The sequence below is a fragment of the Anabrus simplex genome, chromosome 2 (assembly GCF_040414725.1).
Source record: "Anabrus simplex isolate iqAnaSimp1 chromosome 2, ASM4041472v1, whole genome shotgun sequence".
NCBI classification, from domain to species: Eukaryota; Metazoa; Arthropoda; class Insecta; order Orthoptera; family Tettigoniidae; genus Anabrus; species Anabrus simplex.
The window spans coordinates 660,815,969-660,826,569 of NC_090266.1; positions in this window are offsets into that span (position 1 = coordinate 660,815,969).

The following is a 10,601-nucleotide window of genomic DNA, read 5'->3' on the forward strand; positions in this document are numbered from 1 at the left end:
GTAGCGGGGAGGGACATAAAGAAAACTGGGTGGATTAGGGTATGTTGGCTGGGGAAGCTTCGAAGTAGCAATAGGTGAAGGGTGGGAATACGTAACAGTTGTGATAGGAATGGGAAGAAAGGTAAAAGTGGAGGTCTTGGTTGCAGTGGTGGTAGTTGTGGTGGTCATGGTGGGGAGGCTAACTTCCAGTGCGGAGTCGGCCTATTTGCTGTATTGGGTTGGCGGGCAGCTGAGAGTAAAGATGAATGAAGAGACACCCAGCTGATCAAAAATGAAGAAGTGTTGCGTCGGAGGTCGGAAAAGCCCAGTTGCAAGACAGATCTCACCAAAATCAGAGATGGTATGTGTGTCGCGCACCGTGGAGGCCACTGCGTAGGCTACTTGAAGCTAATAAATAATAATAATGTTATTTGTTTTACGTCCCACTAACTACTTTTTAAGGTCTTTGGAGATGCCGAGGTGCTGGAATTTAGTCCCGCAGGAGTTCTTTAACGTGCAAGTAAATCTACCGACACGGGGCTGTCGTATTTGAGCACCTTCAAATACCACCGGTCTGAGCCAGGATCGAACCTGCCAAGTTGGGGTTATAAGGCCAGCGCCTTAACCGTCTGAGCCACTCAGCCCGGCCTACTTGAAGCTACCGGCAGTGCCAATGCACTATGAGAGACTTTGTCTCACTACCAAAAATTGATGCCTGCTTGGCCATCAGATGATATAGATGTTGATTCCCATAGGGAATCTGAAATATTTGTCCCGAATGAGTAAATTTATAATACCAATATAAATGGTCCGTTATTGGACATTATAAATTTTCCAGCTAAATCATTCCTGGTTGCCAGTTGGCTTATTCTTTATTCAAATAGTTATTTCATTCCTGCCCGGTAAGGGGCAGGCGGGCCACCAGCTAAACATGTAGCTCTTTGGCCGGTGAGTGAGTACATAAAAGTAGAATTTTGAAACACATACATAGAAGTATGTCTCGTACATACTGAAAACAAAACATAATCAAATACAGATTGAAGCAGAGAAAATAAAAAACATAAACAAGTATATAACAAGGAAATATTATGTGATTTCTTCCATGTCAGTCTATTTTTCATTGATGTCGATTGGCACACAAAGTATAAACGCACAACACATCGTACTGAGAGAGAAATGTCTTCAGTTCATCTTGACGTACGATACGAAAAACACTATGGTGGAAGCAGAAAGAAATGGACGTAGACTAGTGGAACAATGAGGACGCAAAAAACACAGAATGATTGAAAATGAACACGGATAGAGATGACACTGGTAGTGTCGTAAAGCACTCAGACACAGATATTGGAGGCCGGTACCACTGCCGCGAGGAGCATCGTAATATCCAGTAAAAGAAAAATTAGAATAAAAAGGCAGTGGGACAGGGGGGGAAGTTATGTGATAGGGGTGGGGAAAAGGTAAGAGATAGCAGGAGAGCGGTCATTATTAAGGATAGCGGTGGCAAGAGGAGAAAGGTTGAGGGCTTCTTTAATCGCAGAGTGATTGATGGCTAGGGCAGATTGTAAGTATTTGAGACGAAGATCATGGACATGAGTAAGGATGGTGGGGAAAGAATAAAGAGGTTGGAAGTCAGCAGAAGGGGTGTCAAAGGGGAGATGGTATGCAATACGCATAGCATGTCTGTCAAGTTTAAGCCAGGTCACGTATTGTTGTCTGTCAGCTGTGAGCCAGGTCAAGGAACTGTATGTTACGACAGGGCGAATAAAAGATTTATAGACTGTGAGGATTTGGGAAGGACGGAGGCCCCACGTTTTACCAGTGAGAATACGAAGGGCTCGGAAGCGTTGAAGGGCACGTTTGTATACTTGTGTTAAATGATGTTTCCAATGAAGGTTGTTCTGGAATTGAATACCAAGGTAGATTAGGGTATTAGTTTCTGTTAGTGGAGTATTATACAACGTTAAAAGAACTCGGTGACGGGGTCTAGTGAGGCGGGATTTTTTCCGAAATACAATAAATTGGGTCTTGGTGGGATTAACAGCAATATGCCAGGCGTCGAACCAGGATTCTAGAACGGAGAGGTAGGTCTGTAAATAACGGGTAAGAGTAACAGTAGTAGGTGTAAGTGCAAGGATAGCCAGATCATCGGCATATTGATAGAGTCTTAAAGGGGGGTCGGGATGTGGGATATCATAAGTATATAAAATATATAAAAGTGGGGAAAGTGGGGAACCTTGGGCTACGCCCGCAGTCATACGAAAGGAATAGGAACGGGTACCACGGATGAGGATCTGTGCTGATCGATGTTGAAGATAGTTGAAAATAAATCGAATGATAGTGATAGGAATGGGAAGATGGCGTAACTTAAAAAGCAACCCAGCATGCCAGACTGAATCAAAAGCCTTATTCACATCGAGGCAAACTAAAGCGGCAGTTTTACGGGGGCGAAGATAGGCATTGAGAGAAGAGGATATGTGAAAGAGGTGATCGTGAGTGGAATGATGGGATCGAAAACCGGCTTGAGAGGATGGAATAAGACCTAGAGAGTCGAGATAGGAGGAAAGTCTCCTACTCAGAATCCCTTCTAGGATCTTGCTGAGGACAGGGAGTAAGGAGATTGGGCGATAAGACCGAATGTCAGATGGGAGTTTATGGGGTTTTAGGAATAGGAGAAGATTGGCGTTACCCCAACGATCGGGGTACGCGCCTGTGTTGTGATTATTGGGATTTGATTATTTGGACTCGGAAGACTGATAAGGATTACTTCGAAAGGCGTATAACAATTAATTTACAAAACAACAAACGGGAACTATCTCTTGACAAAGTGAGGCGACTTACCGAAACGGCTAAGTCAATAATTATAACATTTGGAAGCAGAAGGAAACATGGGTACGCTCCGGCAAGATAAATTAAATGAAACACTACATCTGAAACTGAATACCAGAAAAGTTAAAAAAAAAATAATCAGTGCTTACCGGATGGCGGGGCCCAGAAGACCCGTACCTTGGAAGGTGACCGTTCCCTTCAGTGGTCAAACAGAAAAGACGCCCTCGCAGAGCAAGGCTCCAGCGACAACGCTTCTCCCCGGAAATTATGAAATCTTACCACGGCCAATGAGCGTACGATGTTTTCCTTCACCTACCAATCACATTTCCTTTTATTTTCTCCAATAGGAGCGCAGAAAAAAATAGTGCTGACAAAGAACATTTAGGAAGCCTCTAGAAATTACGAAATTGATGCAACTTTACAAAACCGGAAATCTCCCACACCGATGTGGCGCGTGTGGTACAGGATGCACCAGAATTACAATGACAATCAAATAATTTTAAAATCATATCGACTTCAAACAAATTAAACAATTCCAAAATTCACATACTGAGGAAAACCAAAACAAACAATTGAATAAATCCTTTACATACATAATTTATCGCCGTCTTCCGAGTCCAAATAATCAAATCCCAATAATCACAACAGCCTGTATAAAGAATGTAGGTGTAAATAATGCTAAGAAGATAAAAAAGAATAGGAGGGGCTTCTTGAATATGACGATATGAGATGGTATCGGAGCCAGGGGAGGTGTTTTTCCGATGTTTCAGGAAAAGCCGGATATCAGTGGGTGTAATGGGAGCATTTAATGGATGAGTATAATCAACATGAGAAAAATGGAGGAATGAAGGTTGAAGTTCAGGGAGGTTAGGATCAGAGTAAGCAATGATGGTAGGTTCGTGAGGATGATGGAAATTAGGGGCGTGGGAGGGGGAAAACACAGTTTGATAATAGTCAGCGAAAAGATTAGCCTTGTCTTGGTCAGTTTGTGGATGAGTGGGGGGATGTGTAATAGGGTAGCGAGGAAGAGGGTTGGTAGTTTTGGTTAGTTTTCGAAAAGTCGTCCAAAAACGTCGAGGGTCGTGATAATCAGCTAGCTCAGTACACTTGTCCATCCACATTTTACGTTTAATAGCTTTAATATATGAGCGCGCGTGGCGTAAAGTTCGGCGGTGTTGTTGGAGCGTAGTAGGGTCCTTGGTTCGAGTATATGCAGTAAAGTAGTCATGAGCTAGCTGCAATAAGCGGAGAGCTGTGGGGGGTATAGGAGGTTTAGAGGGGTGGTAGGAGTGACGAGGAATATGAAGAGAATCTGCGGTAAGGATAGCTCGCTCTATTTTAGAAATTAGGGCGAATAGAGTGGGAATATTAGTAGGCGGTACAGCATCACTGAGTAAGTTAGTGAGAGTAGTGCGATAAGTATTCCAATTAGTGTGATTGAAACGACGAGTAGGGGGAGGGCGAGGAGGGGGTAAGGTCTGACGGGGAAGAACACCAGGAAAGGTGAGAAGGGCTGGGGCGTGATCGCTACCTATAGAAACGAGCTGCTGGATGGTGATAGATGTGGCAAGGGAGGGAGAAAGAAGGAGGACATCAGGGGTGGAATTATTGGCTGGGAGGGTGTGGAAAGGAAAATGGAAGCGCATGCCCCGGAGAGACGTACATAAATTAGTGAACTCGGAGATTTGAGTAGGGGTATATGAAGTAACATTAAGGTCTGCAACTATAATATATTCAGAAAATGTAGCGTCTATGTATTTAATAAAATCAGAGGGAATGAAAGGTTGAGACGGTATGTAGATAGTAGCTACCGTAATGGTTTTCTGAGGAGTAATTACTTCGAGTATTAGATATTCAGAGAAATTAGTAGGGAAGTGAAAGTAGTGCTGAATAACAGTAAAATCCCGTCTGACGCCGATAGCCACGCCACCACGGCCTTGAGTCGGACGATCAGCGCGATAGAAAGTAAACCGGGGAAATTGAGGCATTTGGGCCGGCGTCAGAAATGTCTCATTCAGAACAAAAATATCCGGGGCATACAATGAAAGGGAGGTGTCCAGCAGCGGCCGATTGGACTTAAGAGATCTTATGTTGGCATAGTAAAGCTTCAATACGCTAACGCATAAAGTGAACAGTACTTAGGGGAAAAAATGCAAAATGCATTTTATTCCCCGAGTACGCCACGTCGACATGAGTGTTCAAAACCAATCGAGCCGCTAGCTGGATCTGATTTAGGATGTGTGGGCGATGGAAGGGGAGGACGTTCTGTAACACCATCGTAATAAAACGAATGATGTTCTCAGAACTCGGAGGGAGGAGGAAGGAGGAAGAGGCAGGGGTAGGTAGGTCTTGAGATTGAACAGGGACAACGGTTTCAGGATGATCAGGTTCAGGAGCAGGTTTGGAATGACATTTATAACTGAAAGCAGGATGATTTTGATTACAATTAACACATTTTGGATTCGACTTATTGGGACAAGCATGAGTAGGATGCTCCTCACGTGAACAGATGGCACATACCTCCGGATGAACACATGGTGTCCCTGGGGCGTGGTCGAACCTCTGGCACGTCCCGCAGCGGATCTTCTGAGGTGGCGATGTTCTGGAGGGTTCCACCCGATGGCGCCGGGCGTAGATCATGGCGCCGTCACGGAGCAGGGCGTCGAGCGTCGAGACGTCGCGTGATAGAATGCGAACCAAGGAAGTGGGTCCTTGAGCGTTCCGAATACGGATGACTCGGTAGATGTGGTGACCCTCGAGTTGGAGTTGAGCAGCCACCTCATCGTCGGTGTAGTCTCGGTCGACTCCATAAGCAACCACAGATAGAATTGTTGCTGGTCGGGTGGGCGGTGCAGGACGTTGTGTTGGACGCTGTGTGGTGACATTAGTGGCCCGTGCATGTGTCCCCAGTTGATGAGCTCCGATGTTATTCATGAAGTGATGGTAAAATGGTTGGCAGGTTTTAAGATTATAACCATCTCTCGACCGTTGGATTTCAAGTTTATAATCCTGAAGATTGGGCGTAAATTTTGCAATTAGTTGATAGATGCACCTGACGTTGGCCTTGGTGATGTCCAGATTTGTAAGCTTTATCAGATAGAAAGGCGGTTGAACAGTTGGCTGGAGCGTTGGAGTAACAATACTGCGCTGGCGAATATTAGGTGGTATTGCTGGGTTTTGCGCCGCCTGAGCATAACTACGTACATGTGCAGGCATGTACGTTGCAGGTTGGTCCAACAGGTTGGGCAGTTGGTGGGCGGTCGAAGGTCCAGGGCCCAGCAAATGAATCCCAAGGTCCGTTCCAGAAGATTCCAGACGAGCATGAGATCCCGGTGAGGTTTCGACAGAGCCTGGAGAACGTTGTATCAGGGATTGTGTCGGACAAATTCTTTTCCTTTCTCCATCAGGACTTCCAGAACCAGATTCCGATAAACGACGAGGTTGTTTGGTTTGAGTAGTTTCCATGTCCTTTGGTGGCGACCTGGGTGAACGTGATCGCGTTGGTGATGGCGGCGGTGAAGGAGTCATCGCGTAACTTCCAGAAACTTCTTGATATGTAGACGTAAGACTGTCGACGTGTAGAGATTCCGGTCCGATCATATACTGTAGACTGAGGTGCCAGTTGGCTGCCAGCTGGAAAATTTATAATGTCCAATAATGGACTATTTATATTGGTATTCTGCAGCACTGGCGAGACATATTTCCGCTTCATCCTTCCCTTGAGTTTATCATCTGTAATGGAAACCAACCAATAAGTATTAATGTTCAGTGTCCCAATTCAAAAGTACACTTATTCCCATGCTAGTCATGAATTTAGGCTTGAAATGTTAATGGATGGATCATCCTTTGGTTATTCCATTAAGAAATTTTTGATGATACACACCACTGTCTGACCTGCAGTGAACTAAGAATTTCTAGTCCTAGGATAGCGATATGATAAAGAAGTCAAATCTGAGATGAATTAGATCGAGAATCTCACAGTCAAGAAAATTAGACAGAAGTACATGAATATTAATACAAAAAGTTTCAAACAATAGACATTACAAAGGTTCAGGATCATTATACCCGACAAGGTGTTCACTGGCATTTTGGAAGGGAGGGTGCGATCTATGATTGAGAGTAAGTTGGATAAACTGTCTTCAGTGGAGGGGTCATGTGAGGTGAATGGAGGAGGTTAGGTTACATGGGAGAATATTGAACTCAGTCATGGAGAGAAAGAGGATAAAGGAAGATCAAGATGGTTATGGTTACACTCAGTTTTGAATTTTTTAAAGATATGATGAATGGAAATAAATAAGGGCACAGAGCTACCTGCAAACAGAGGATTGTGGAGGCATTCAATACCATTTCTGCGGTATCTGTAGTAACTCCCTTACTAAAATTCTGTTGTTGTAATTAGGGTAGACTTAACTGCAGTTAAGAATTATGTAATTCTTGTGTATTATTCTCTGTTTCCAGTAATTAACAGCAATTTTCACTTTGTTAGAGTGTTGTAGGAATAAAAAAATAGTACAATTAAGTAGTATTGTAGTGTAGTAGTAGCCTATATTAAATAACTTACTGTCGTGTGTTCTTTCTAAACTAACCTAGACAATATTTCTTTCCTTTCATTTTTATTTTGCACAGAATAAGTTATCTTATTTTTACTTTTCTTTTCATTATTTAGTAAAAAATGGCTAAGCAGTGTGAGTGTAGGAACTGTGGGTGTGGCCAGGAATTAAGGAGTATGAGGGAGGAGTTGGAGAGCTTGAGGGAGATAATTAGGATTCTCTCAGAGGACAGGAAGGAAAGTAGGCCTCCAAACAATGTACAGGATACAGTAGGTGTAATAAAGGGATTGTAAGGAAATGGGGGAATTGTGGAAGACAGGTGGTCTAATGTTTTAAGGGGAAGGAGATTGCAGGCTAAGGGCTCCATTCAGGGTCAAAATTCAGGACAGGTGTCGATGAGAAATCGGTACGAGTCGCTGCAGGTAGAACAACCAAGGGAAGATGAGGAACAGGGAACTGTTGCCGAGAAGTTTGGTAGTAGGAGAAAGGGAAGAGGTAGGAAAGGGAAATGTGGAGTAGTGGATAGGAAAAGACAGGTGGAACAGGGTCATGGGTTGGAGAAAAGGGAGGAGGTAGTAGCTTCTGCAGCTGTCAAGAAAGATAGGACTGACCAGGAGGGGAGGGAATCAAATGAGGTAGGTTGGGTTGAGGCTCTGGTCATGGGGGATTCTATCGTTAGACATGTTGGGAAAGTGTGTGGAGGGAAGGGTACCAGGGTATAGTGTTATCCAGGAAGTAGGTAATGCAGATGTTAAGGAAAGTAGAAGAGGAGGAGGAGGGAAAGGAGAAGCTGGTAGTGTTTCACGTTGGTACTAACAACGTAAGACAAGCAGGTATAAGTACCAACATAGTTGGGATGTGTGGGATCTGGTAAATGCAGCACGGATGAATTTTAAGGAAGCGTAGATTGTTATCAGTGGAATACTGTTTAGGTGGGATACTGACTGGAAGGTAATTGGGGATTTAAATGAGACTATGGAGGGGGTATGTGGGAAACTGGGAGTGAAATTTCTAGATCCTAATGGGTGGGTAGGAGATAGGGATCTGCGCTCAGATGGCCTTCATTTAAACCGCAGTGGTACATATAAGTTAGGAAATTTGTTTAGAAGGGTTATAGGGAGGTACGTTCAGGGAAACACGGTGCGCTAGGGAGCGGTGTTAAGGGAACAGGGAACTGGAAATCAAGTAGGGATGACATCAAATTGTAAGTGTTGAACTGTAGAAGTATTGTAAAGAAAGGAATAGAATTAAGTAATTTAATAGATATATACTTACAAGATATTGTAATAGGAGTTGAATCATGGCTGAGAAATTATATAATGGATGCAGAAATTATCTCACGGAACTGGAGGGTGTATTGTAGAGATAGGATAGGAATGGTAGGAGGGGGAGTATTCATTCACATGAAAGAAGAATTTGTACACTACGAAAAAGTTTGAGATGACAAGCACGAAATTCTAGGGGTAAGGCTCATTTCTAAAGATAATGGACAACTTGATGTCTTTGGAGTGTACAGACCAGGAAAGGGTAGCGCAGATGCTGATTCAGAATTATTTGATAAGATAATCAGCTATGTGGGAAACGATAAGGAAAAGAACGTGATCGTAGTGGGTGATCTCCATTTACCAAATGTCAATTGGGAAGGTACTGCGAACGACAGGAAGCATGACCAACAAATGGCAAATAAGTTAATATGGGAAGGGCACCTGATTCAGAAAGTGATGGAACCGACTAGAGGGAAGAATATTCTGGATGTGGTGCTGGTAAAGCCAGATGAGTTCTATAGAGAAACCAAAGTAATAGATGGTATTAGTGATCACGAAGCTGTTTTTGTGGTAATTAAAAATAAATGTGAAAGAAAGGAAGGTCTTAAAAGTAGGACTGTTTGACAGTACCATATGGCTTATAAAACAGGCATGAGGGAGTTTTTAATAAGTAACTATGATCGGTGGAAAATGGTAAATAAAAATGTAAACAGATTCTGGGATGGGCTTAAAACAATTGTTGAGGAATGTGAAAATAGGTTTCTACCTTTAAAGGTGGTAAGGAATGGTAAAGATCCGCTCTATTATTACAGGGAAGTAAAGACACTAAGAAGGAGGTGCAGGTTGGAAAGAAATAGAGTTAGAAATGGCTGTGGAAGTAAGGAGAAATTGAAGGAACTTACTAGGAAATTGACTCTAGCAAAGAAGTCAGCTAAGGATAATATGATTGCAAGCATAATTAGTGGCCACACTAATTTTAGTGAAAAGTGGAAGAGTATGTATAGGTACTTTAAGGCCGAAACAGGTTCCAAGAAGGACATTCCAGGAATAATTAATGAACAGGGGGAGTGTGTATACGACGATCTTCAAAAGGCAGAAGTATTCAGTCAGCAGTATGTAAAGATTGTTGGTTACAAGGATAATGACCAGATAGAGGAGTATTAAAATTTACCTATGACAGCAATGATATTTACAGTAAGATACAAAAGTTTAAAACTAGAAAAGCAGCTGGAATTGACGCCGAGCACTATACACTTTCCCCCCTAACTGTTATACTGTAAATAATTTTATAAACTTTATAATTTCCTAGAGTGCGTCAATTATTCTTCAGAGCACCACTGCTGAACTCTGCTATAATTACCCAGTAATTTTAAGCATTGGTGCCGACTTCTTATTCTTCAAACTTATATGTTTAACCATCACCATGTACAATGTTTCTGTTACTTAATTTTCCCATGCAATGTGTATTAATTTGTTCATGTTAAATACTAATCAGGTACCGGTACCCGATTTATGCCTTGAGAAGGTAATTTGACCGATGATGCCCTCAATGAAGGGCGAAACATGTCTCAAGCGGAATTAAAATAAATTCCTAAATGTAAAAATTTATATGTATTGAATAGGTGTCAAAATAAACTATTTAGCATTCTACATTCATATCTTCAATTGGGATAACAATGATTTTTATCACTTGTAAGTGGTATCTTCCTAGCTGTCAGTGGAGAGATGGCGTGGGAGGACATCAGTAGACGAATAAGTTTGGATGGTGTCTTTAAAAGTAGGAAAGCTCAAAATATGAAGATAAACTTGGAATTCTAGACGACAAATTGGGGCAAATATTTGTTTATAGGAAGGGGAGTTAGGGATTGGAATAACTTACCAAGGGAGATGTTCAATAAATTTCCAATTTCTTTGCAATCATTTAAGAAAAGGCTAGGAAAACAACAGATAGGGAATCTGCCACCTGGGCGACTGCCCTAAA